The sequence below is a fragment of the Lipotes vexillifer genome, unplaced genomic scaffold (genome assembly GCF_000442215.2).
Source record: "Lipotes vexillifer unplaced genomic scaffold, Lipotes_vexillifer_v1.1 scaffold674, whole genome shotgun sequence".
NCBI lineage: Eukaryota > Metazoa > Chordata > Mammalia > Artiodactyla > Lipotidae > Lipotes > Lipotes vexillifer.
The window spans coordinates 1,147,204-1,174,416 of record NW_006785906.1 but is presented as its reverse complement, the minus strand read 5'-3'; the positions used below and the strand labels follow the sequence as shown (position 1 = coordinate 1,174,416).

At 37.0% G+C, this 27,213-nt stretch overlaps 1 protein-coding gene across 2 annotated transcripts in view; it reads right to left on the bottom strand.

Moving 5' to 3' along the window:
• NRG3 (neuregulin 3) overlaps window positions 1–27,213 on the bottom strand; it is a 1,098,053-nt gene that overhangs the window by 181,463 nt on the left and 889,377 nt on the right. The window lies entirely within an intron of this gene.

Sequence of the window (27,213 nt, the reverse complement as noted above, 5' to 3'; positions counted from 1 at the left end):
TTTCACAATAAAAGATAGATAAATAAACAAAGAAACAAACAAACCATATATTGTGGAGACGTGTACAAATTTAAGAACCTTATCCACTGGAGAATATTTACATTTCAGAGGGGCATAAAGGAGACCTCAATTGTTTTACTCATGTTCTGATATGTTAAACTGGGTAGATGGGAGCACAGTACTGTTTGTTTTGTTATATTTTACATATATGTAATATGTATTCTCTGAATAAATGATATATTTCATAATTTAAAAAGGAGAGTGAGTGTTAGAAACAGCAAATCTTGGCTTCAAATCCCGGATGCTCTACTTTGTGTAATACACTGTAAGATTCATCATTTTCCCCCTCATATATAAAATGGAAATGGAAGGTTAGATTGCACAACATGTACAATCACTAGCACAATGCTTGGCACATGGCACGTACTGAATACATACTGAATATTATGGGTGAGGGTTCTTTAATGACTTCTCATGGCTTGTTCCCTTCTTCATATGGCTTATGTGCTGCCTTGAACTGGCCTCAGCCAGCCTGTCCAGCTTCAACTCTCACCACTGCCTCTTCTCATTGCTGCTCCATCCATATGCCATCATTCCAAATTTCTTTGCCTTCAATTCCAAGCCCATTTATCTGCCGTTATCCCTCAAATCTCAAGATAAATCACACCTCTACTGTGAAGCAGACATCACTGTAGCACTGACTCCCGATGTAGTAATTTAGTGTTTATATGACTCCCTCACCATAGTATTGTCGACTACATAAGGACCGGGATCATATCTTTTCTCATCACCGTATTACAAGAAAACATGCAAAAAATAAACAATGAACATCTATTGAACAGATAAAATCATAATTTTGGGATAACCTTAGTTCTCTACCTTCTGGGTTGGATTTTCAAAAACAAAGCATGTATAAATTTATTAATCATAAGGCAAAATAATGAAGAAGTATTTCAAAAAAAACAAAATATAGTTTAATCGTAAATATTTTCCTATTCTAAGGCTATGTGAAAAATACATATATAATCATCTATGAGAGAACACACACATCTATATCATCCTAAGAACATCATAAAATTGAAACAAACAAACAAAATATATATGTATTTAATTATATAATGTCATTTGTCCACCAAGAATAATAAGTAATCCACAATGGCCAAATGGAATGAGTGAATTTCTTTACCAGGTTTAAATCAATCATTATATTTATTTCCTGGGACATTTAGTAAAATGATCCAAATTGGTCTTGTATCATTCTGATTTAATTTAGTGATACCCACTGTAAATAGGAAGTGTGTTTTACAAGCTAGAAATGGCTAAAATGAAAAAAGAAATTCTAAGGTATTTATTCAAAATAACCTCTTGATATTTTGGAGGTTTTTTCTTTTCTTTTTACTACATATGCACAAATAATCATGCTCAAGGCATATATATAAGAGCAATTACTTAAGGAAGATGCAAAATGAATTGGAAATATGTGCAGAATGTATGAATTAACCCATAAATGTTCTTTCTTCACTATACAAATGGAAAACACCAGATCCACTGCCACCTTATAATAAATGGACTTAATTTGCTGGAGAAAATTGTAATAGATGTTAGAAGATGAAGAAGAAAAGGAATTGTCTGTGAGAAAAGTAAACAAAGAAAAAGAATTTGAATAGTGCTATGAGATCTCCCCAGAACGTTCTTACAAAAATTAAATGTGTTTTGCGGGGAAATAAAAATAAACTTGTTTAAAGTATACCACATGTTTGTCTTTGCAGTCATAGAAAATGAGAAATAGGAAAAAAACAAACAAAAAAACCCACCCTGCTTCAGAGGCATGTTGTATAAATCAGTACTTCTCAGTCTTTAATATGCATATGATTCATCTGGGGATCTTGTTAAAATAAAGATTATGATGCCACTTAGTCTGGGGTGGCACTCAAATTCTGCATTTCTAACAAGTTCCTGGGGGATGGTGATGTTGCTGGCCTGCACCACACTTTACGTTCCAGAGATAGAGGAGACTACATTGTAGTTCCACAGTCCTACACTGTAGTCCCACTGTAGTCCTAGGTCTGCTGCGTATAATGATGTCACTTGGATGTGTGGCAGCCTCTGAGCCTTAGTTAGGTATATCTAGAAATAATACTTTGCTCATCTTGTTGTTGTGAGGTGTTAAGATGATGTTAGTAGATGTCCCGGAACAAAGAAGGTATCCAATGACCACCAGTTCTTTCTACTGAGTGCTTTAAAAATTATTTGTTTAAACTGATGTTACTAAAAATGCAATTATTATGTCTCAAGTGTAATGAAAATAAATAGGGCAAGATATCACCTAAATAAATAAAACATTAGATGTCATTTCATTTTTATAACATTCATCTTTATATGTACTTTGACAGATGTCTCATTTATAAGCTGAACATTATTAGAAGGAAAGAAATTGTTGGAAAGGTAATGCAAAAATTTGGAAGAGAAAGAAGTTAAAACACAGATTTAGATGGTGACTTCCTCCCATGACATTTTTGTCTGAAAACAATTAGAGCCTTGGCAGCAAACAGTGTTCAGGAGAGCTGTAGCTCCAACAAATTAAAGCAAGGAAGGGTTGAAGTAAAATGGGAGCTTGAGTCTTTCAAGTGTATGTAGAAAATGAGTTGAAATGTTTTAAAAATAAAATGATTAGCATAAGCCAAATAGGAACTGAAAATGTTATCAACAAAAAGTGTCTTAGAGGTTACCTAAATGATGCATTAACCTTTCTACAACAGACTCTATCAGAAACACATAGGATCAACTAAAGAGCAAGATGAGACTTGTCTAGTTTTGCACCCTGGTTCCAGAATCCCTATCAGACTGCCATTTACATCATTTGTGTCTAGGTTTCTGTTTGCTGTTCCATAATGATTCTCTTTTCTCCTCCTGTTTAGCTACTCTGGAATTATGTACCAATGGCACATGACAACTCCAAAAGGCAGAACAGAAATGTGAAACAAGAACATCTTAAAATTAATGCCTTTTCTAGAAAGAAACACTCAAAAAATCTCTAATTATCAGGTTTGATTTAAGGAGGGCTTCCTTTAGTTGCCTTTCTTATAGCAATTGTGGGTCCCTGAGGAGAAGCCTCACTTCTATCCACCACCTTGTCCATCTTCTGCTAACATGTGATGTGGGAATGAGCTCTGGATGCTTTGTCTCTAATATGAATTTTCATAAAAATAGCAAAAACTTAATAAAGATGAAATCATATGGCCCAATCATACAAATAAAAGAAATAAAAAATAATGGTGTCATCTAAATATTCAGACAACCTGCCATAACTCCAGACCTTAACTGTCATCACCATAGTTGGATACACATATAAGTCATGTCTATAAAAGAAGGTGGCAAAGAGACCTCAAGAGGGTCTCAGACTTCTTTGGGTCTCATGCCTGCTCAAAGGTCACATCTGATATTTCCCTGGGATGCCACCTGCCTTCTGAAGGTTATAACATGACACACCCAGTGTCTCCGTAAAACAAAATAAATAGTTCTCTATCGATAGGCCAGAATGAAGTTCTATTTTTTAAAAAATATTTTTAAGAACTCACCATTACAAGAGAAGAGCTAACACCTATCCTTCTCAAACTCTTCCAAAATACAGCAGAGGGAGGAACACTCCCAAACTCGTTCTATGAGGCCACCATCAGCCTGATACCAAAACCAGACAAGGATGTTACAAAGAAAGAAAACTACAGGTCAATATCACTGATGAACATCGATGCAAAAATCCTCAACAAAACACTAGCAAACAGAATCCAACAGCACATTAAAAGGATCATACACCATGATCAAGTGGGGTTTATTCCAGGAATGCAAGGATTCTTCAATATACGCAAATCAATCAACGTGATACACCATATTAACAAATTGAAGGAGAAAAACCATATGATCATCTCAGTAGATGCAGAAAAGGCTTTTGACAAAATTCAACACCCATTTATGATAAAAACCCTGCAGAAAGTAGGTGTAGAGGGAACTTTCCTCAATATAATAAAGGCCGTATATGACAAGCCCACAGCCAACATCATCCTCAATGGCGAACAACTGAAAGCATTTCCACTAAGGTCAGGAACAAGACAAGGTTGCCCACTCTCACCACTCTTATTCAACATAGTTTTGGAAGTTTTAGCCACAGCAATCAGAGAAGAAAAGGAAATAAAAGGAATCCAAATCGGAAAAGAAGAAGTAAAGCTGTCACTGTTTGCAGATGACATGATACTATACATAGAGAATCCTAAAGATGCTACCAGAAAACTACTAGAGCTAATCAATGAATTTGGTAAAGTAGCAGGATACAAAATTAATGCACAGAAATCTCTGGCATTCCTATATACTAATGATGAAAAATCTGAAAGTGAAATCAAGAAAACACTCCCATTTACCATTGCAACAAAAAGAATAAAATATCTAGGAATAAACCTACCTAAGGAGACAAAAGACCTGTATGCAGAAAATTATAAGACACTGATGAAAGAAATTAAAGATGATACAAACAGATGGAGAGATATACCATGTTCTTGGATTGGAAGAATCAACATTGTGAAAATGACTCTACTTCCCAAAGCAATCTATAGATTCAATGCAATCCCTATCAAACTACCACTGGCATTTTTCACAGAACTAGAACAAAAAATTTCACAATTTGTATGGAAACACAAAAGACCCCGAATAGCCAAAGCAATCTTGAGAACAAAAAATGGAGCTGGAGGAATCAGGCTGCCTGACTTCAGACTATACTACAAAGCTACAGTAATCAAGACAGTATGGTACTGGCACAAAAACAGAAAGATAGATCAATGGAATAGGATAGAAAGCCCAGAGATAAACCCATGCACATATGGTCACCTTATCTTTGATAAAGGTGGCAGGAATATACAGTGGAGAAAGGACAGCCTCTTCAATAAGTGGTGCTGGGAAAACTGGACAGGTACATGTAAAAGTATGAGATTAGATCACTCCCTAACACCATACACAAAAATAAGCTCAAAATGGATTAAAGACCTAAATGTAAGGCCAGAAACTATCAAACTCTTAGAGGAAAACATAGGCAGAACACTCTATGACATAAATCACAGCAAGATCCTTCTTGACCCATCTCCTAGAGTAATGGAGATAAAAACAAAAATAAACAAATGGGACCTAATGAAACTTCAAAGCTTTTGCACAGCAAAGGAAACCATAAACAAGACCAAAAGACACAAAAGACAACCCTCAGAATGGGAGAAAATATTTGCAACTGACAAAGGATTAATCTCCAAAATGTACAAGCAGCTCATGCAGCTCAATAAGAAAAAAACAAACAACCCAATCCAAAAATGGGCAGTAGACCTAAATAGACATTTCTCCAAAGAAGATATACAGATTGCCAACAAACACATGAAAGAATGCTCAACATCATTAATCATTAGAGAAATGCAAATCAAAACTACAATGAGATATCATCTCACACCAGTCAGAATGGCCATCATCAAAACATCCTGAAACAATAAATGCTGGAGAGGGTGTGGAGAAAAGGGAACACTCTTGCACTGCTGGTGGGAATGTGAATTGGTATAGCCACTATGGAGAACAGTATGGAGCTTCCTTAAAAAACTACAAATAGAAGTACCATATGACCCAGCAATCCCACTACTGGGCATATACCCTGAGAAAACCATAATTCAAAAAGAGTCATGTACCAAAATGTTCATTGCAGCTCTATTTACAATAGCCAGGAGATGGAAGCAACCTAAGTGTCCATCATCAGATGAATGGATAAAGAAGATGTGGCACATAGATACAATGGAATATTACTCAGCCATAAAAAGAAACGAAATTGAGTTATTTGTAGTGAGGCGGATGGACCTAGAGTCTGTCATAGAGTGAAGTAAGTCAGAAAGAGAAAGACAAATACCGTATGCTAACACATATTTATGGAATCAAAGAAAAAACAAAATATGTCATGAAGAACCTAGGGGTAGGACAGGAATAAAGACACAGACCTACTAGAGAATGGACTTGAGGATATGGGGAGGGGGAAGGGTAAGCTGTGACAAAGTGAAAGAGTGGCATAGACATATATACACTACCAAACGTAAAACAGCTAGCTAGTGAGAAGCAGTCGCATAGCACAGGGAGATCGGCTGGGTGCTTTGTGACCACCTAGAGGGGTGGGATAGGGAGGGTGGGAGGGAGGGAGACGCAAGAGGGAAGAGATATGGGAACATATGTATATGTATAACTGATTCACTTTGTTATAAAGCAAAACTAACACACCATTGTAAAGCAACTATACTCCAATAAAGATGTTAAAAAAAAAAATCATAGTATATTTCCAACACACACACAGACACACACCAGACACACACACGCCAAATATTTTGAATATATAAAGAAGTATTATTAGCCAATAAGAAAAAAACCTGGTAACTGAAGAGAAATTTGGGCAAAAGACTTGAAGGAGCTCTCAAAACAAAAGAGGGGGATCCAAATGGCCAGAACACATAAGAAATATGGTGATGAAAATATTAAGTCCAAGACAAAATACATTTATAAATACAGCAAAATGGGAAAATTGAAAAGTCAAAGACACCACCTGTTTTAAGGATACAAAGCAGTTGAAATGTCAATTTCTGTGACCACTTTGGTAAAAATTGTGGTATTACCTAGCACATCTGGACATGCACACCCCCGTTTAATTCAGCCAATCCATTTCTAGTTATATATTCTAGAGAAACACTATAGGTGGGGCAGGTCTGTTATTTTTTCCTTTGTTTCAAGTTCTTGGTTTTTGCCTTGTGACATACTATAACAGAAAATGACTTTTTCCATCCAGTGCGTATGAAGCCCTCTCATGCAAGTGCTGTATAAATTGTTGAAAATAAAGTCTGAACCCTGTCTGTAAACATACAGAAAATCAATGAAAGACTCGTTAAAGCACGGTATCCAAGGTAATCATAATTTGTTTTCTAAAGTATTTTGAGTAACAGGAAACTTTTCCATAATCTTTGCTGTGCTTAAGATAATAATGCCGTTAATTAGTTTCCTTGAGAGACTTCCTGGGTATTTTGTAAACTATTTCTTTTTCACACTCCTGGGAAAGAAGTCATCATGCATTTAAATTGCAATCAATGCAGTCAACTCTATGCAAAGGAACTGTCTTCTCCACTTGATGCGCTCTGATTATTTCATGTTCTTAATCCATTTATCTCTGCTGCAAAGAGTTAGACACAAGGAGGGAGGGAACATCTCAGGCAAGTTCTTGGCCAGATGGATCAGGAGGGATTGTGGCGTAAAAACAGCAGTGAAAATGAACACCAGACACAGCAGACTATATATCGCGATGTGCAAATTAAGTATCTTAGTAAATGGCTGACCTTGGAAATGCAGAATGCTCTCAGTCATAAAGTTGCTTAAATGTAAGAAGTGTTGCTCAAGGAAGTTTTCTCATGACTTAGTTCAAAAACGTCTTTCAAGGGCCTAACATGTGAAATGCAAGATAATATACATTTATATATTTCATCTTTATGTATTTAAATAGCCCTTACTCTATGAAAGTTTGGGAGTCTTAAAAATAACATCGGACACTATGAGACTGTAATAAAATAAATATAACATTAACTCATTCAGTCTAAAATGGAAGGGGAAGAATTGCATTCTAGCATCTGTTGATATGATTTGAGGTAAGTCTCAAACAATCCAATAATACTACTAATAATAAGAAACCACGATATTAACACTTATTGGCTACTCCTCAGGTACTAGGGCTAAATGCAACATAGATGTTATCTTATATAATCCTCACAGCAGCCTTAGAGAGTAACGTAAAATATTCGAATTTTTATAGGTGAAAAAACTGAGGTCAAGGAAAGCTGAGGTACTCTTACAACTTTACAACGATCATGGGGGAGCAGGAAGTCGGACCCAGCCTTGCCTGCCTCCCACAGACTCTGCTTGGTCTACTGTACACCTTCAGCCTCCTAAACTGTTTTGAGTGTTTAGTGTCTGCCAAGACAGCATCAGATGCTGGAAATTGGACCCGAAATTCCCTCGTGGTGTTCTATTATCATCAAGAATATAAAATAGAGATAAAAATTACAGAAGAAAAGGATAATTGCTAAACATATATGTGCAACATGTCAGGAGAGCATAGTGAAGGAAAAAAATGTACTACTTTGGGAAGGAGGTGATCACAGAAGAGGAGAAACTTGAACTGGTTCTAGAAGGATGAGTAGGAGTTTGCCAAGCTGAGAAGACAGAATGATACTAAAATGAATAACAAAAACACAGATAAAAGGTTTGTGGATATGAAAGTAAAGGATTTATTTGAGGAGCAGTTAGCATTTTTACTTTAAGTGCCTTCACGTTTAAAGGGAGCGGTGTTGAAAAAAGGAAACACAGAGCTCAGAGGGGAGAATAGAAGACGCGAAAGGAAGGTCTGCTAACATCTGCTAGTCAAAGATAAGGTTTAAATAGGGTGTGGCTTCATTAATACCGTGACCCTCTCGGAGTGTGATCTTGCAGCGTCTTCATCATCTGCGACCTTCATAATTCAGAACCTCTGGCCTTGACCCAGACCTACTGAAACTGAAGCTCCATTTCCACAAGATCACCAGGGTGTGTGTGTGCACATTACATTTGAAGAGCACTGATTAGATTAAAATGATAAGCTCTAAGAGAAACTGATATAAAGTTATATGATTGACTTCAGTATACGTGGGACACTCTAACTCCAATAATACAGTCCATTTTCTATAGCAGGAAACTATTTGTTATCTAATCAGACTAAGTGTGGGTCAAGAGTCCCTACACTTGGTGACTCCTTTGGTCAGGGAAGATAAATTTGAGAATGTGTATCTTCCCAGAAAACTGATGGACCATGTTGAAATGCCAGGGCTCTGGAAGTAGTGTCAGTGTTGACTGTCCACAATCCCAAACCTAACAAAGGGCAGTTACTTGGCGACAAAACGGCGTCTGGATGAAAACAGATTGAGAAAAGTCATTCGCGTTTATTAAGGCTCTGTGTTGTGATGAATATGTAACATATGCTTTCTCATTTAAGCCTCACTTAAAAGAGAAGAATCTGTATATAAGATAGATAGCCAACAAGGACCTACTGTATAGCACAGGGAAGTCTACTCAATATTCTATGATAACCTATATGAGAAAAGAATCTTAAAAAGAATGAAGGTATGTATATGTATAACTGAATCACTTTGCTTGAAACTAACACAACATTGTAAATCAACTATACTCCAATAAAATTTAAAAATAAAAAAATGAATGAATGCTTGAGATGAATATGAGGCTTGGAAAAGAGAAATACATTTCCCAGGTGCGATTGCAGCAACAGTAGTGACAGTAATTTTGTAGCTAGCATTTACTGTGCACTTACTCTGTTCAAAATACCAGGCTAAATGATTTTATGCTCATTATCTCATTTAATTTTCACCACAACCCTGTAAGATATGACTGCTTCCATTTTACAACTTAAGAAATGGAAGGGTAGACAGTTTAAATGACTTCTTCCAGGTCACATAACTTACAACTATTTATGTGTGAACATTGACGTGTTTGCCTCAAAAGCCCATAGTCCTTCATCAGCACCAAAGTAACTACAAAAGCCATCCTTTGTTCTCTGCAATCTTCTTCAAATGACATAAGAGAGATTCTCATAACTTTTTAAAGGAAGGACGGAAAGAAAGATCGTTTAAGGCAAATAATTATAAAGGGCAAGATTTCTAAGAGTTACAAATGAGATTATTGAACTAATGTTTGGGAAAACATGCCCTTCAGCAAAGATGAAATAAACACTTTGTTGCAGTTGTCTTCATTGATTTATCAGCAGATGGATGGGTAATTGGATTTCCCTACCTATGCTGTCATGTCAAGTCTCACACAAATAAGTACAGAAATATTTACATGCAATTTACAAGATATTAACTATACATTTCCAAAACAAACTTCTAAACCGGCCCCCACACCCATATATCAAGTTCTCTAATTCCCCAGTCACACTATAACAAAATCGATGGATGTGTCTGCATCCATCCAACACAGGTACCTTTACTGCAGGGTAGAATGATTTAGAGGAAGTGAAGGGGTTTGGGTCTTCACAGAGCTCTGTCTGAATCCCAAATTCCCCATCCAAGAGTCACATGGCCTCAGACAAGTTCTTTAATACTCTCTAAGTTACAGTTTCTTCCGTCTTAGACAAGAATTTGTGTTACTTCAGAGGATTGCTGTGAGGAGTCAACACAATCAAAAGGAGTCTGGTGGACATTACTGCTTCATGGATGGTCCTTTTCTGCCACATTAAGCCTGGTGTGTCACATAGTCAGGATTTGAAAGATACATGTTTCTATCTTGAAATCAATACATCTGAGTAAACACCATAAATTGACAAGGACATGCAAGGTTGTGAGCAGTTACCATAATCTCTAATTTTTTAGTTTTAGTCCCTCAAATCTGGGTTTACCAATTTGATCACCTTGAACAGAACATTTGTTTGCACTGCAGTTAGATCATGCAGGGCAGCCTCAGGCTGATTTATAAAGTATGAGATACATATGTTCAAACCCTTCTGTGCACCCATTTTCTGCTGCTGCATACCCCCCTGCTCCTTGACTTGCAGATATTTACATTTATCTGAGATGCTACTCACTTGTGGCAACACACGGAAACTTCTCTCTTAGTCTTGAATGATCTCTATTCTCTCCCTTTCCTAATGCTTAATTAAATATTATTTAAATACATCTGATATCAATGAGGTGTTAAAGTAAAAGGAATTTGATTTTAAAAATTCACAGTAAGTAGAAAGTAACCTCTAGTGGATTTTACTTTTTTTTTTTTATACAGGTCATTTTTTTTTTTCTTTTTTTGCGGTACGCGGGCCTCTCACTGCTGTGGCCTCTCCCGTTGCGGAGCACAGGCTCCGGACGCGCAGGCTCAGCGACCATGGCACGTAGGATCCTCCCGGACCAGGGCACGAAACCGTGTGCTCTGCATCGGCAGGCCGACTCTCAACCACTGCGCCACCAGGGAAGCCCGCTCATTGTTATTTTTAACATGCAGTTTGATAGCAAATCAAATCTATATCTAACAGTGGAATTTTCCTAGTATTTGGTGAGAGGTGCTTTCCCATATTCCTAAAATAAAAATTGGTCAGTGCAGCTTACATATGAGACTTTGGAAATTTAAGGGAACTCTGAGAAAGCAGGGCATGGCATAGCAATGAATCATGTTGAGAGTTAAATTGAATGTGTCTATTAGAACAGATAATCTGAAGTTACCCATGGACGTTATGTGGAGAAAACAAATGCCATAGGAACACGTGAGCATATCCATCCTCCAGAATATTCCTGTCCCTAGAAATTCTGTGCACTCTTCAAACAGTGTCTTAAAAGATAAGCCTTGTTTGCCCCAGGTAAACAAGCTTTTCATCGGCAATACATCTGTCATATTTGACTGTGCTGCCTCTCAGTAGCCTGGCAAAAGGCAGCTGAAAATGGCAATATTCCATTTGCAAAAAGTCTAAAATTATGAACTCTGTGGACATCAGTGACACAATGATTAACCCTCACCTCTATAACATCACAGCTTGACACCAGTAATTCATTGTTGGAAGGCTTGGCAATGTGCTAATGGTCTTCATTCCATCTGGAATGTGTCAGCTCATTTTTTGAAGACAAAAAACCCCACAAAAATAGTTCTCTAACACTATCTTGCCAATGTGTAAGGAAGCTGATAGAGTCACCACTTCAACTATAAGTTTTCATATATATATTTCAGTCCTTTACTCTAATTCCCAATGTGTACTGATCCCAACACCATAGATACATTTTTCCAAAATCTTGAAATTAAACATGGTGGTTGGAATACATTAAATGCTTTAACATACATATATACCCAAAGAGTTGCCACCACATCTTTGAAGAATAACTTCTCTAGCAAAGCACGATGACTGATGTCAAATTACCCCTAAATCTTTGGGTATCCCCCCATCATTTGCATGACCTCTGTGCAACATACTTCCTACTCTGTGTGTTCTGGCTGATCCTGGCCAGTCAGCCCTTCTCTACATCCTGAGGGGCACTGGGTAAGGATGTAGGAATGGGAAAAGTGAAGTTGGTACCAGATATAAAAGACCTTAAATTCCACAATTACAAACTTGACCACACCTCGGTAGGCCAACGATTCTCAGTTTGCACATGGTGACCTGTGGATGTACTAAGAACTCTTCCTAACTGTGCCTCCAGTTTCTACAAAATCTGGGTCTTTGTTGTTGCTGTTACATGTGATGCCAGCTGCAATCATAAAAAGGAATCATTAAATTTTCTTTGAGGAGGGAGGTGCTTCTTACCCACCACCCCCTCTTTTAGGGTATCTCCTTAAAAACATAAAAGATCCAATAAGAAGCCTGATCTTTGATATTTAAAATATTAGGCTTCTATTAAAAAGAATGAAATCATGTAATTTGCGACAACATGGATGGACCTGGAGATTATCATACTACGTGAAGTAAGTCAGACAGAGACAGACAAATGTCATATGGTATTGCTTATATGCAGAATCTAAAAAATATGATACAAATGAACGTACTTACAAAACAGAAACAGACTCACAGACTTAGAGAATGAACATGGTTACCGGTGGGGGGGTAGGGTGGGAAGAGGGATAGATTGGGAGTTTGGAATTGACACGAACACATTGCTATATTTAAAATAGATATAACCAACAAGGCCCTAGGGTATAACCAACAAGGAGCTAGGGTATAACCAACAAGGACCTACTGTAACTCTGATCAATATTCTGTAACAACCTAAATGGGATAATAATTTGAAAAAGAATAAATACCTGTATACGCATAACTGAACCACTTTGCTGTACACCTGAAACTAACACAACATTGTTAATCAACGATACTGTAGTATAAAATAAAAATTAAAAAACATAAAATATTAGGCTTCCGATCCTTGGAACTGTAAACGTGAACCTACAGATTAGTTCAGGGGTCTCTCACAAGTATACAGTAGACAACAACAGGGTGCATTCACTTATCTCTACAGGGAACAAGAGAAGTTTTCATTGTTGTTTTGACTGCCATTTAGTTTTGTGTGAAATCCTGTCCAGACTTTATAGTCTCTTGTGTGCTCCCTTATATGTGTACATCTGGTGACGCTTCCTCACAGTGGAATTGTCTTCTCTCGTTCTTCTGTACTGGTACAGAGTAGTCCTTTTTTTGGAACAGGATTGTTTTATTTACTCAACACCACAACTCTGTATGTCGGTCAGCTCTGAGGTGAGTGGGTTATATGATGTCACAAATATCCGGGTACAAAAGTGCTATGAGGAAGAGGAAAATGTGGCTTATTTTTTCAGGCGGATACTCAAAGATATTGCCTCATGTATATAAAAGAGGGTGGAAAGGGCAGTAAACAGCAACACACTTCTAGAGGGTGACACTTGGAACAGTTTTAGGCACGCTTTGAGACATTTTAATGCAGTCATAATTATCTTAACAGTTATTGTATTGTAATTCCTATTGGCCTGTGTTATTCAAAAACTTTTAATTCCTTCCACTGTACTGAGAACAAAAACAAGTTGAGGACCTATTGCCCTTAAAGAAGGCAGAGCCAAGCACAACTTTGAATGACAACACACATTATTTTCTATGTAAATGGAACCCCCCAAACCCAGTTAAGTGTGGTCAGGTTCCAGACATCACTTGCAGATGAGACAGAATGAAGTCAGCAAGTAAGTTACTGCAAGAGTCCATTTCTGAGAAGTGGACAGAGCTGAGCAGTGGTGGTGGAGAGTGCAAGGAGGGAACAGATTTGAGAAATATTTTGGAAGCAAAATTGAGCAGGCAAAGGCATTTGATTAAATGGCAGGGTGAGAAAGAGAACAGTGATGGGTGCTTTTGGAGTTTTGAATCTGAGAGAATGAGAGAGAAGAAACACCATTTTTCTAAGTCATAGAATTTTAGATGAGGCATACATTTAACACTAGGTAGGTAGGTAGGTGGCTTAAGACATGGTCCACGCTAGATGCCAGCGAGGCACCCAGAAAGGCAGCAGGCTAGTCATGGGTAGATCAGCTCAAGAATGGAGTGGCATATTTGGAGCGCAGGCAGTTTATGTTTGTTTAAACTTTAGAAGTGGCTGCAGCCACTGAGTAGAGTGAACTGCAAGAAGTGACCAAGAGAGAGCCATGGGAAATGTCCCCTCTCGGTGACGTCGTTGCAGAGGAACTCCTGAATCAGAGCAGCAAGAAGCTGCTAGAGGAGAATTAGGAGGACCCTCATCTACTGGAAGCCAGAGAAAGGAGAGTTCCAGAAGATCAACAGTGTTACATGTAACAGAACAAAAATGGAGACTAATAACAACGTTTATTTTCTTTTGTAAGCTTTTTTCCTTTTCAGATCTTAATTTTTCTAATCCCCTCAATTTGAAGTTTTCCTAATTTTGGTCATTCTTTCATAGCTTCTTTAATTTATTTGAAAAATATATTTATTAGCCTATAACTTTCTATTATTTGAGGAGCATTTTTTTCTGGGACAATGTTATTGCTGGAGTCATTCTGCTTGTTTTCTTTTTTCCCAATAATAGCTTACAATAATTTTGCATGGAAACTGACCACGATTAATCCTCATCGTCTCCTTCCTGTTCCTCCTCCCTCTGCTCTTCTCTCCTGTCTCTTCCTTCTCTTCCTCCTTTTCCTTCCTCAGAGTTTCTCTGTGCTTTTAGGAAGGCTGATGGGTCAGAACAGTTTTCTTAGCATTACGGCTCTAGAGCTCCCTCTTCTGTCATTTTTGCAAAGTATCTAATAACAACAACAACAAAATGACCTCACATTTACTGATAATGCAGCCTCTGTTCTTTTTCCCTATTCTTTTAAACCATTTTTTTTCCCCTTTGCTTCTATTGTGGCTATTCTGATCCATTTGGGTTTCTCATCAGTGAGGGTCTTTGCCCTGGAGGGGACCTGCATTTGATTAGTTTAGACAGTCCCGGGGGTCCAGACTGCACAGCACTTGACTTCACTGCAGAGCCCTTGACCTCACATGGAATGGTCAGGCTGCTGATCCACGGTGGACCCACCACGCTTCAGTGGGAGTTGTGTGGCAACCTGAGGGTACTACTGGGCTTTGAGGATCTTATGAAGATTTTTGCAGTGTACTCCATAATTTGTGTTTGATTTAATAACAAAATAATGTTTTTAATGTCTTATTATTGAGTAAAATCCATATTTCAGGAGAATGTGCCACACACCATGACCTCATATGAGCCTGAAAGTGCATATATAACCCCGTTGGACCAGCTCATATATCTGTCTTAGAAGTTTCATTACAGTAGTAGGGACACTGGCCAGACTTCAGTGGGCAGTATTATGTATTCTGCTTTTAAGAGTATACATAACTAAATATGAACTTTTGGTAAAGGAAATAATAGATATGACACTTCAGACAGAAACAGAATTGAGGGGAAAAAGGAACTTCTTTTAGAATGAAGGAGACCTTAATGTACGTTTTTTAAGCATGAGAAAGAATTGGGAGAGGTGAGATTAAAAGGGCAAATGTTGAATAAAGAATACAGTCCAAAAGAATAAAATCCAAAAGAACTAAGAAAGGCTTTTTATAACAGGATTAGCTGTGCAACACACACACACACACACACACACACACACAAGAATACCTTCTCTTTTGTGATACCAAATTATCATCAAACTTTGTTTGACAACCTCCAGTAACGGGAAGCCAATTACTCCAGATAGGACTCAATTACAGAGAGGTCCTTGTTTTATCAGTTGGAGAACTTTTTATTTCCAGTAGTTTTGTACATGAGCTTTAATTCCTCTTTCTCAGCACCAGTCAAAGAGAAGAAATCAATTTCTGTCTACATGATGGTTTGCCTGTAGAAATGTGAGCTTTTGGCGGGGAAAGAGGTAGAGATTAGTTTCCTTTCGTCCAGCACCAATGACACATCTGGGTGAGTGGTCAGTATTCCACAAGGAGGACATACAGAGGAAGAAAGTATGCAGGATGTGAAAGTTGATGGAGGAAGTGAGTTACAGGGAAGATTGATGTTAGCTGAGCTCCACTGATCCACTGTGGTAAAACAGGATATTATTCTGCAAATGTGTTTGTCTGAGGCCAAGATCTGTTTTGTGACAGCTGGAAACCTAAGCTGGAGGGTAACTTGGTTGATTCTACCCAAGAGCCATTTGGTCTGCAGCCAGGTCCAGCTCTTAGGAATACGGCAACATGACAGTGCCTACAATTAGTATTCTTTCTTCTGTTTATTAAGCATTGTATTCAGTCACAAAAGGCTTAGACTTTAGGGAGTAAACAGAGTAAACAAATGAGCAGACTGGGCTTTTATTAAACCCAAAATTGCGTGGCTTAGCTGAATAAGCACCAATTTATACTTACTAATGAGAAATCGTTTCAGGCCAAGAAATACATTTCAATTACATGGAAATTCTACCTGATCAATTAACACTAAAGCCTTGGAAAATATAGAGATTCCATGTCTACCAGACTCGATGACGTTAGTTATGTATTCTGAAACTAACACTGATCCTAAGGGATGATTTGTCAGGGAGAGAGGGGATTTAATCATGGGTTTGTGGAGCTTCTTTTTCACTAAAAAAGAAATTATGGATAACACTCTGAGTAAGATGACACCAAACTTATTATATGAGGTATTTTCCTATACTTACAAACATACATACAACGAGACACAAAAGTGAAAATCAGAAAACCAGAAAGGTAGCTGGCTAGAATCAAGAAAAAAGCTGCACAGAGTAGAAACACAGAATGACGTTCACAGTCCAAGTCCTACTCCAGACAGTTTGGGGGAACCAAGGCAGAAAGTGGTAGCTGGGAGTTAATCTGTTACAGGTTAAAAAAAATAAAGAGAATGTGGTATACTGCATTATATCATAATGTAAAATGCTCATTAACCCTCTTGGAGGAAGAATCTACTTTATTGTGCTACTGACGTTAGGCTTGGCCTTATGATTTGCTCAAGCCAATGAAATGTGAGCCAAAGTGATATGACTCCTTATGGAAAAAGATTTAGGAACCACTGACCAGTTTCCACATATCCTCATGAGCAAGAAAGAGAAAATCCCATCTTCCTGGGTCTCAGAATGAAGGTGATAATGAAGCATAGCCACCCTCAGCTGACATTAAGTGTGAGAAATAAAACTTTGTTCTTTTTTACGCCACAGACATAATGGGGTCGTTGGTCACTGCAATATAACCAACCTTATTCTGACTAGTACCTGGATCTAAGAAGGCTTAATGTTTAAACCTACCTGATTCTGACTAATATCTGGACCTGAGAAGGACAGAAAATGATGTGGGGGGGGGGGGAAGCGTGGGAACTTTCCAGAGTTCTAGCTCCTGGGTAGACGCAGGCCTAGGGAGAAGGCAGTCAGAGACTCATAATCACATTGTAGGAAAATCGCTAGCTTTTTTTATGGACTATGGCCAGGACATCTTAGGCAGGAAAAGGTGAGCATAAACAGAGAAAAAGAAAGAGAGAATGAAACAAAACAATATCCTAGTCAAAAATGAACCAGCAAATCCAAATTCCAAAATTCATTTTGAAATCTAACACTAAAATTATAACATCATATCCAACACAGAAGAAAAATTGACTCCAGATGGAATGACAAAATTTCTAGGAGTTATGTTTCAAGAGAAAAAGTGTTTTTTTAAAGTCCAATTTTCAAAAGACAAGGGATTTTGAAACAAAAATAAAGAGAAATGCAAAGTTGATTTTACAGGTAGATTTTAGAAAGAATTAATTAAACACACAGAAGATGAAAATAATCACTCTTAAAAATAAAAAATGAGTCATGGTATAACAGAGGTAAATGAAATGGAAGACAGTCTCACAAAATAGGTTGACAATCATGATGTAGAAATTATAAAAACTAATGAAATAAAAAATATGTCATTGGAATGTGCAACAATCAAAATGATTTTCAGCAGGCAGAAGAATTCGGCAGGCAGAAGGAAAAAACAGGGAATGTGAAGCCAAATCAACTGAGATAATATGGTTTGAGGAATAGCGTACCTCATACCATAATTCACACTGACATGTGCATAATGAACATCTCAGAAGGGGAGCAGAGAGAAAACAAAGCAAAAACATATTTGAAGACACAACTGAAAATTCCCCAAATTTAATGAAAAACAGTTTATACATTGAAGAAGCTCAATGAACTCCAAGGAGGATAAACTCAAAGAGATTCTATTCTAGATACATTATTATCAAATTGTCAACAGATAAAGACAAAGAAAGAGTCTTGAAAACATCAAGAAAAAAGAGAGCCATCACATATAAGATATCCTCCATAAAATTATAGGCAGACAGCTCACTGGAAACCATCAAGGCCAGGATGCAGTGAGATGACATACTCAAACTGCTGAAAGGAAAACACAGCTAATCAAGAATTCTATATTTAGCCAAAGTGTTCTTCAAAACCAAGGGGGAAATTAAGGCATTCCTACATCAGCGGGGTACGGGGGTAGATTTGTCACTAGCAGTACTATCCTACAAGAAATACTAAAAAGAGTACTTAGGGCTGAAATCAAAGAACATTAGACAGTATCTCAAATCTACATGAAGAAATAAAGAGCAACAATAAAGATAAATATATAAATATTAAATACAGTACAGATTTTTGTACTATTTTATTCTAATTTAAAAGACAATTACATAAAGTAATAAATATAAACTTTATTGATGAGATTATGATGCATACTTCGACCAGGGCTCGAACCCGTGTCCCCTGCACTGGTAGGCGGATTCTCAACCACTGTGCCACCAAGGAAGCACGGGACGAAATGAAACTTAAAAGCTTTTGCACCGCAAAGGAAACTGTAAACAAGATGAAAAGACAACCCTCAGAATGGGAGAAAATATTTGCAAACAAACCAATGGACAAAGGATTAATCTCCAATATATATAAATAGCTCACGCAGCTCAATATTAAAAAAAAAAAACACAACCCAATCAAAAGATGAGCAGAAGACCTAAATAGACATTTCTCCAAAGAAGACATACAGATGGCCAAGAGGCACATGCAAAGCTGCTCAACATCACTAATTATTAGAGAAATGCAAAACAAAACTACAATGAGGTATCACCTCTCACTGGTTAGAATGGGCATCATCAGAAAATCTGCAAACAGCAAATGCTGGAGAGGGTGTGGAGAAAAGGAAACCCTCTTGCACTGTTGGTGGGAATGTAAATTGATACAGCCACTATAAGAGAAGAGTATGGAGGTTCCTTAAAAAACTAAAAGTAGAATTACCATATGACCCAGCAATCCCACTACTGGGCATATACCCTGAGTAAACCATAATTCAAAAAGACACATGCAACCCCAATGTTCATTGCAGCACTACTTACAATAGCCAAATAATGGAAGCAACCTAAATGCCCACTGACAGATGAACGGATAAAGAAGACGTAGTACATATATACAATGGAATATTAGCCATGAAAAGGAATGAAACTGGGTCATTTGTAGAGACTTGGATGGACCTAGAGACTGTCATACAGAGTGAAGTAAGTCAGAAAGAGAAATACAAATATTGTATATTAACGCAGGTATGTGGAATCTAGAAAAATGGTACAGATGAACCAGTTTGCAAGGCAGAAACAGAGACACAGATGTAGAGAACAAACGTATGGACACCAAGGGGGGAAAGAGGTGGGACGGGGGTGGTGGTGATGGTGTGGTGTGGTGTGATGAATTGGGAGACTGGGATTGACATGTATACACTAATATGTATAAAATAGATAACTAATAAGAACCTGCTGTATAAAAAAAGAAAATAAAATTCAAAAATAAATAAAGAAATAAATGGGACCTAATTAAATTTAAAAGCTTTTGCACAGCAAAGGAAACCATAAAACAATGAAAAGACACCCTCAGAATGGGAGAAAATATTTGCAAATGAAGCAACCAACAAGGGATTAATCTCCAAAATACACAAAAGCTCAGGCAGCTCAATATCAAAAAAACAAACAACCCAATCAAAAAATGGGCAGAAAATCTAAATAGACATATCTCCAAAGAAGACATACAGATGGCCGAAAAGCACATGCAAAGATGCTCAACATCACTAACCATCAGAGAAATGTAAATCAAAACTGTAATGAGGTATCACCTCATACCAGTCAGAATGGCCATCATCAAAAAGTCTACAAACAATAAATATTGGAGAAGGTGTGGAGAAAAGGGAACCCTCTTACACTGTTGCTGGGAATGTAAACTAGTATAGCCACTATGGAGAACAGTACAGAGTGTCCTTAAAAAACTAGAAATAGAGCTACCATATGAACCAGCAATCCCACTCCTGGGCATATATCCAGAGAAAACCATAATTCATAAAGATACCTTCACCCCAAAGTTCACTGCAGCACTATTTACAATAGCCAGGACATGGAAGTGACCTAAATGTCCATCAGCAGAGGAATGGATAAAGAAGATGTGCTACATATATACAATGGAATATTACTCAGCCATAAAAAAGAACAAAATAATGCCATCTGTAGCAACATGGATGGACATAGAGATTGTCACACTGAGTGAAGTAAGTCAGACAGAGAAAGACAAATATCATATGATATCGCTTATATGTGGAATTGAAAAAAGGGTTACAAATAAACTTATCTACAAAACAGAAATAGAGTTACAGATGTAGAAAACAAACTTTTTGTTAACAGGAGGTAAAGAAGGGGGAAGGATAAATTGCGAGCTTGGGACTGACATACACACACTGCTATATATAAAATAGATAACTAATAAGCACCTACTGTATGGCACAGGGAAAACTACTCAGCACTCTGTAATGGCCTATATGGGAAAAGAATCTAAAACAGAGTGGATATACGTATATGTATAACTGATTCACTCTGCTGTACATCTGCAACACAACATTTTAAATCAACTACACTTCAATAAAAATTTTTTGAAAATATAAGTGGGTTAAACATTCATATTAAAAGGTAGATATTAGCAGAATGGATTAAAAATAAATGATCCATGTCTTATGTCATCTACAAGAAACATACTTTAGATTCAAAGAACCAAACAGATTAAAAGGGCAGAAAAAACTACCATGGAAACAGTAACTAAAATAGAGCCTGGATGGCTATACTAATATCAGACAAAATAAACGCTCAACAAAGTGAAAAGAAGATACACAGAATGAGAGAAAATATTTCCAAATCATAAAATTAATAAGGTACTTGTATCCAGAATAGATAAAAGAACTCTTAAAATTCAACAGTACAAAAGCAACTCAATTAACAAATGGGCAAAGGATTTGAATAAATATTTTTCTACACAAATGGTCACTAAACAAACAAAAAGATGCTCAAAGTCATTAAACATTATGGGAATGCACATCAAAACAACAACAAGGTACACCTTTTTGCCCTAAAAATTAAATTAAATTAAAAAGTTAATAAAAATTGTTGGTGAACATGTGGAGAAATTTGAACCTCATACATAGCTGGTGGAAATGTAAAATGTTGGAGCTGGTTTGGAAAATTCTTTTCAGTAATTCAAAATGTTAAACATGTAGTTACCACATCATCCAGCTATTCTACTAGGTATACACACAAAATAAATGAAAACATATGTACACATAAAAACTCGTACATGAATGTTCATGGCAGCATTATTTCATAAAGGCTTAAATTTTAAAACAACCCAAATATTTATTGACTGATGAATAAATAAACAATATCTTACATCCGTACAATGGGATACTGCTTTGTAATAAGAAGAATGACACATGCCACATGAGTGAACCTTAAATACATTATGCTAAATTCAAGATGTCAGACACACACACAAAATATATTGTATGATTTCATTTACATAACATGTCCAGAATAGGCAAATCCATATAAACAGAAAGCAGATTAGGGGTTGTTAGGGGAAGAGGGGAGGCTACTGGGAGTGACTTCTAATAGATACGGGATTTCATTTTGGGTGATGAAAATATACCACAATTTGATAGTGGTGATGGGTTTCACAACTCTGTGTGTATACTAAAAAGAACTGAATTGAACAGACTGAACTTATATACCGTGTGAATATCATGGTATGTAAATGATGTCTCATTAAAGCTGTTATAAAAATATCACAGAGAAAATATAATTTTCTAAAAAAGGGATAAAAATAATAGCAGAGTATTTCTTAGTAATATTAAATTCTAGAACATAGGACTTCCCTGGTGGCGCAGTGGTTAAGAATCTGCCTGCCAACGCAGGGGACACGGGTTCAAGCCCTGGCCTGGGAAGATCCCACGTGCCGCAGAGCAACAAAGCCCATGCACCACAACTACTGAGCCTGTGTGCCTAGAGCCCGCGAGCCACAACTACTGAGCCCACGTGCCACAACTACTGAAGCCCGTGTGCCTAGAGCCCATGCTCCACAACAAAAGAAACCACGGCAATAAGAAGCCCGTGCACCGCAAGGAAGAGTAGCCCCCGCTCGCCGCAACTAGAGAAAGCCCAAGTGAAGCAAACGAAGGCCCAACGCAGCCAAAAATAAATTAATTAAAAAAAAAAAGTTAAAAAATTTTAGAACATAGTGGAAAATATTTTTAAAGAACAGAAAATAACTATCATCCTCAAATTGGACACAAAACTATCTATCTAGAATAATATAAAGACATTTTCAAGGTTTTCAGAGATCATCAGTTTACCAATCTTGAACTTTTACCAAAAAATACCTTTTAATAAGGAAAAAAAAATGAGCCTGGTATACTAGGATTTTTAGCAAGGATGACGGATAAAAGATTGACTTGAAAAAAATCCTATATATCCCAAATAGTCCACTGGAATATATAATGGAAAATGAGTACCATTCACAATAGCAACAATGTCTTCCTAATGTAGTAGGAATAAACCCAAAAGATGTGCAAGATTGTTATAGAGAAAACACATAGATAAATAGATAAAAATAGAGATTTATTAACAAGAACCTAAATAGAATGATATAACAGGTTCATGAGTGAGAGGAGACAATTTTCTGAAGATAAAAATTTCCCTTAAACTAATTAATAATTCCAATACAATTCCAATGAAAATTTCAGTAACTTTTCATAAAGCTTGACAAATATATTAAAAAATTTATGTAAAAGAACAAAGGTCAATAATAAATAATATTGATGTAGAAAGGACTTGCCTTACTTGATATTAAGCTATATGATAAACCTATAAGTGTGATAATAATAGAGGTAAAAGAAAATATAGCAAAAAAAAAAGGATAGATCACAAATGGATACCCCCTATATAGAATATTGATATATATTAAAGGTAGCTATAAATAATATTTGAAAAAATATAGAGTAACACCCTTTATTGTTAATCACCTAGAAACTTGGACGAGAATGATGACCATGGAATACAGCATCATGATTTTCTTGATAAGGGGAATAGGGGACTATAACAAGGCAAGGTAGGAAGAAGCTTCACATATAATTACAATCTTTTATTCTCTTAAATAATCCTTCTGAAATAAATATGGTTAAAATATTAACATTTGATAAATTTAGGTGGTGGGTGCATATGTATAACTCCAGTGAGGATTAAGTAAAGGAATGTACTTAAATTTACCAGTTCAAACTTCGACCTTAAGGGATATTACTTTCTCCTTTCTCTTTTCAAATGACAGATATTTTATTCTCTTTTGGTAGTGCAGCATCAAGGAAGCTTTAGTAATTTCTAACTTTTATATAATTTTATTTGCTGACAGTAGTAACATAAGATCAACCAAAACCTTCTTTGCCTAGTGATAATTTCTCTTACTCTCAAACAAGGAAGCAACAATGACAACGCTAGGTTCTCCAATTTCAACCAAAACGAAAACAACAAACATAAAAATGTACAATCACTCTTGTTTGAGTGACTTTCTAAACTCCTTTCACAGGAAATATTCTTAAAGGAATTTTCAACTCTATTTCTTTAGCTATATGATGTACTCTGCCGTTGTATGGCATAAGAATAAAGCTATTTTCATTAAGACTAGGTTCATTATGTCTGGAGTGCACTTTGACTAGAAAATAGTGACATAACCAAGTGGTTCTCTCCAGCATTGTAGCCTGCAAAAGCTGGCCTCAGAATTCAAAACAATCAGTGATGTGAAATGGTCTTGATATTTGTATTTGAGTTTTGACATTCAGATAATTTGATACTCATTCTTCATTCCTACACACTGAAAAGAGAGTAGTAACAAACAAGACCAGGCTATGCCATGTGGACTCCAGGGAGCTACAAACTGCCAATTTCTTAGGACTGCAGGATTAGCTTCAGCTTGGATTTGAAGACAGAAGGATAATGTCCATGGGGACAGAGGAACCTGTTCAGGCTCATTTTAGGAGAAAAAAACAGAACAAAATAAAACAGGTAGTATATCTATTATATTTGCCTGTATCCATGAAGTAACTTTCTACTGCCTGTAATGCCCTCCTGTGACTTCTAAGTCCGAGAGAATTCCTCCTCTTTTTTCATGGTACAGCTCCTACATCGACTACTCCCTGTTTGCCCAGACGTTATTATTAGTCTATTCTTTACACATTCATAGCGTGATATACTCGCCTAGAGCTTTTGAAAGTGAATTACTGAAGAAGCACTTTGGTAGGTAATAAGGATAAAGTTGTGAAGGGCAATTTTGCCTTTACAAGCTAGTGAGGGACATAGCTCAGGTAACTGGCCACTGCAGTAGGGTATAATACATGCTATAGTGAAAGACAAGAGGGCACAAAATCAATACAGCATCACCTAGTTTTGAGTGTGAGGGGTAGTTGCAGACTGAGTCCTAAAATGAAAGCAGAGAATTATGAAGTAAATACACAAAAAGGTGTGTGTGTGTGTGTGTGTGTGTGTGAAACAGAGAGAGAGAGAGGGAGAGAGAGGCAGAGAGAAAGAGATATTGAGAGAGTGTGAGTTTTGGAGAGATGGCTGGAGGAGTTAGGTGTTTCAACCAAAGGAAGCAGCATGACCATAGTTCCAAAGATGGGAAAAGTCTAAAAATTCAAAATCCATTCTGAATGGCTTGTCTGAGTATAAGAAGATACACCAGGAGAGCAGAAGTTAGCAAAGCAGGTAGGGTAGAGATAAGGGCAGTATTTGAAAACCACTATAATGACATTTGCAGGGATCTTTTTGGTCCTGATGCATCCAATACTCCTTTCTTTATGTAACAGAACCTTTATTTTCTTTCCTTAAAGTCAATGTATTCAGGAAAGATTGATTCTAACCCACCCTTTAGGGAAGGGGAGCAAAAGGAAGACCTACCACACACTCAAGAGTTAACATTTGGTCAAAGTTATCTAATCGAAATGAAATCCAGGATTTTAGACTATTTTCTTGGTGTTTGTGGGAGTCAGGGAAGATGTAAGGACATTGTCCTTGCCTTTGGGCATGAGCCTGAATATGATAGATGTAAGGACATTGTCCTTGCCTTTGGGCATGAACCTGAATATGATAGCCCAAGAAAAACTGGCAACCATCTCACAAACACCATGAGAGAACCAATCAGACGCAAATTCAAGCAACTGGTTCTGGCCATGTGGTTTGAGCTTAGAATAGAGCCTTTCCTGAAAACTCTGAAATTCAGTTACAAAAGCCAAAATACCAGCTTTATTGATTATCTTTGAATTTTGGTTTACATTTTAAGCAGTAAAGAGTCCTAACTGATAAAGACAGATTAGGGGCATTGATTTTACCCGAGAGCATTGAGAATTAACTGAGGAATTTTAAGTGGAAGGTAACAAGAAAGCGTGCTTTAGAAGGATAGCCTTGATTTCTGGTGTGGATAAGACAACATAGACTCATTATTCTTTATTTCTCCCATCTTAGCACAACTATAAATCCTGAAAATAACACGATAGGCTACCATAGGAGGACAGGACTAGAGGAACGACATTATGCTCCAACATCTTCCAGTTCCCAGACCACTGCACACAACAGCAGATGATCCAAACCTGGTGTTCCCTGAATCCCAAACCAGCCGGAGTAAGCAGCCCAGGTAGGTCCCTTCCTTCCCTGATTGAACTGGGGCTCTACAAACAACAAGCCAAGGGAAGTACGCTCTGGCTTTCCCAGGCCCTAGAGAACAGGGAAATCCAGTCTGGAGAATCACTCTCTGCCTCACAGATGGCACCAGCAGGGATCAGCAAAAGACCCGGTGGCACCAGACAAACTAAGCAGATGAAAATAACATCTCAAAGGCTTTGAAAATTAAGTTGTCATTAGAACTGGAGCTTAAAAAAGTAGGTCAGTATCTGCATGCTGAATGTCAAAAGGGTGATTGTTTGCTAAAATAGAAAATTTATCCAGAGTTTCCCAAACACAATAGTCAAAGTATCCAAGTTATAACTGAAAAGCATGCATCATGCCAAGAAGCAGGGAAATCACACAGTTTGAGTGAAAAATGAAAGATACAACATTAAGGTAACACAGATGTAGAGTCGTTTGACAAAGATTTTAAAGTAGCCATCATAAAATTGCTTTAATAAGCAACTACAAGTATCCTTGAAACCAGTGGTAAAACAGATAATCTCACTAACAAATAGAAATATAAAAATAATCAAATTTAAGTTATGCAACTGAAAAATGCAATAACCAAATTTTCAAAAAGTCACTGGAGGAGCTTAATAGCAGAATGAACACAACATCAGAAAGGATCAGTAAACTTAAAGATAGAACAGAAAGATATCCTCGCCTATGGATTAGAGATCAGCAAGACTAGAGAGGTTGGTAGGGATATTACAGTAATAATCCAGTGAGAGAGGATGGTGGTCTGAAATGCAGTAGTGGCAATACAGAAAGAATCAGATTTTTGATGTGGTTTGGATGGAGTATAAATAAAACTTAGTGATTTATTTGGACACAGGTATAAGAAAAAGGGAGAAACCGAAGGTGAATTCCAAATTGGCTGAGGCAATACAGTCAATGTTGACATAGATGACAGAAAGCAGAACAGGTTTGGGAGAAAAAAATCATGAGTGTAGTTTTGTATATTCTTCATTTGAGGTGCTATTGAGCTGGAAAGTTTGACATGTCAGCCACTTAACACAGTAATTAATGAACTCTCCATTGAATCAGGATAACCTAAAAGAGCACCTGGCATTTAGCAGGTACTAGTAAGTTTCATGAA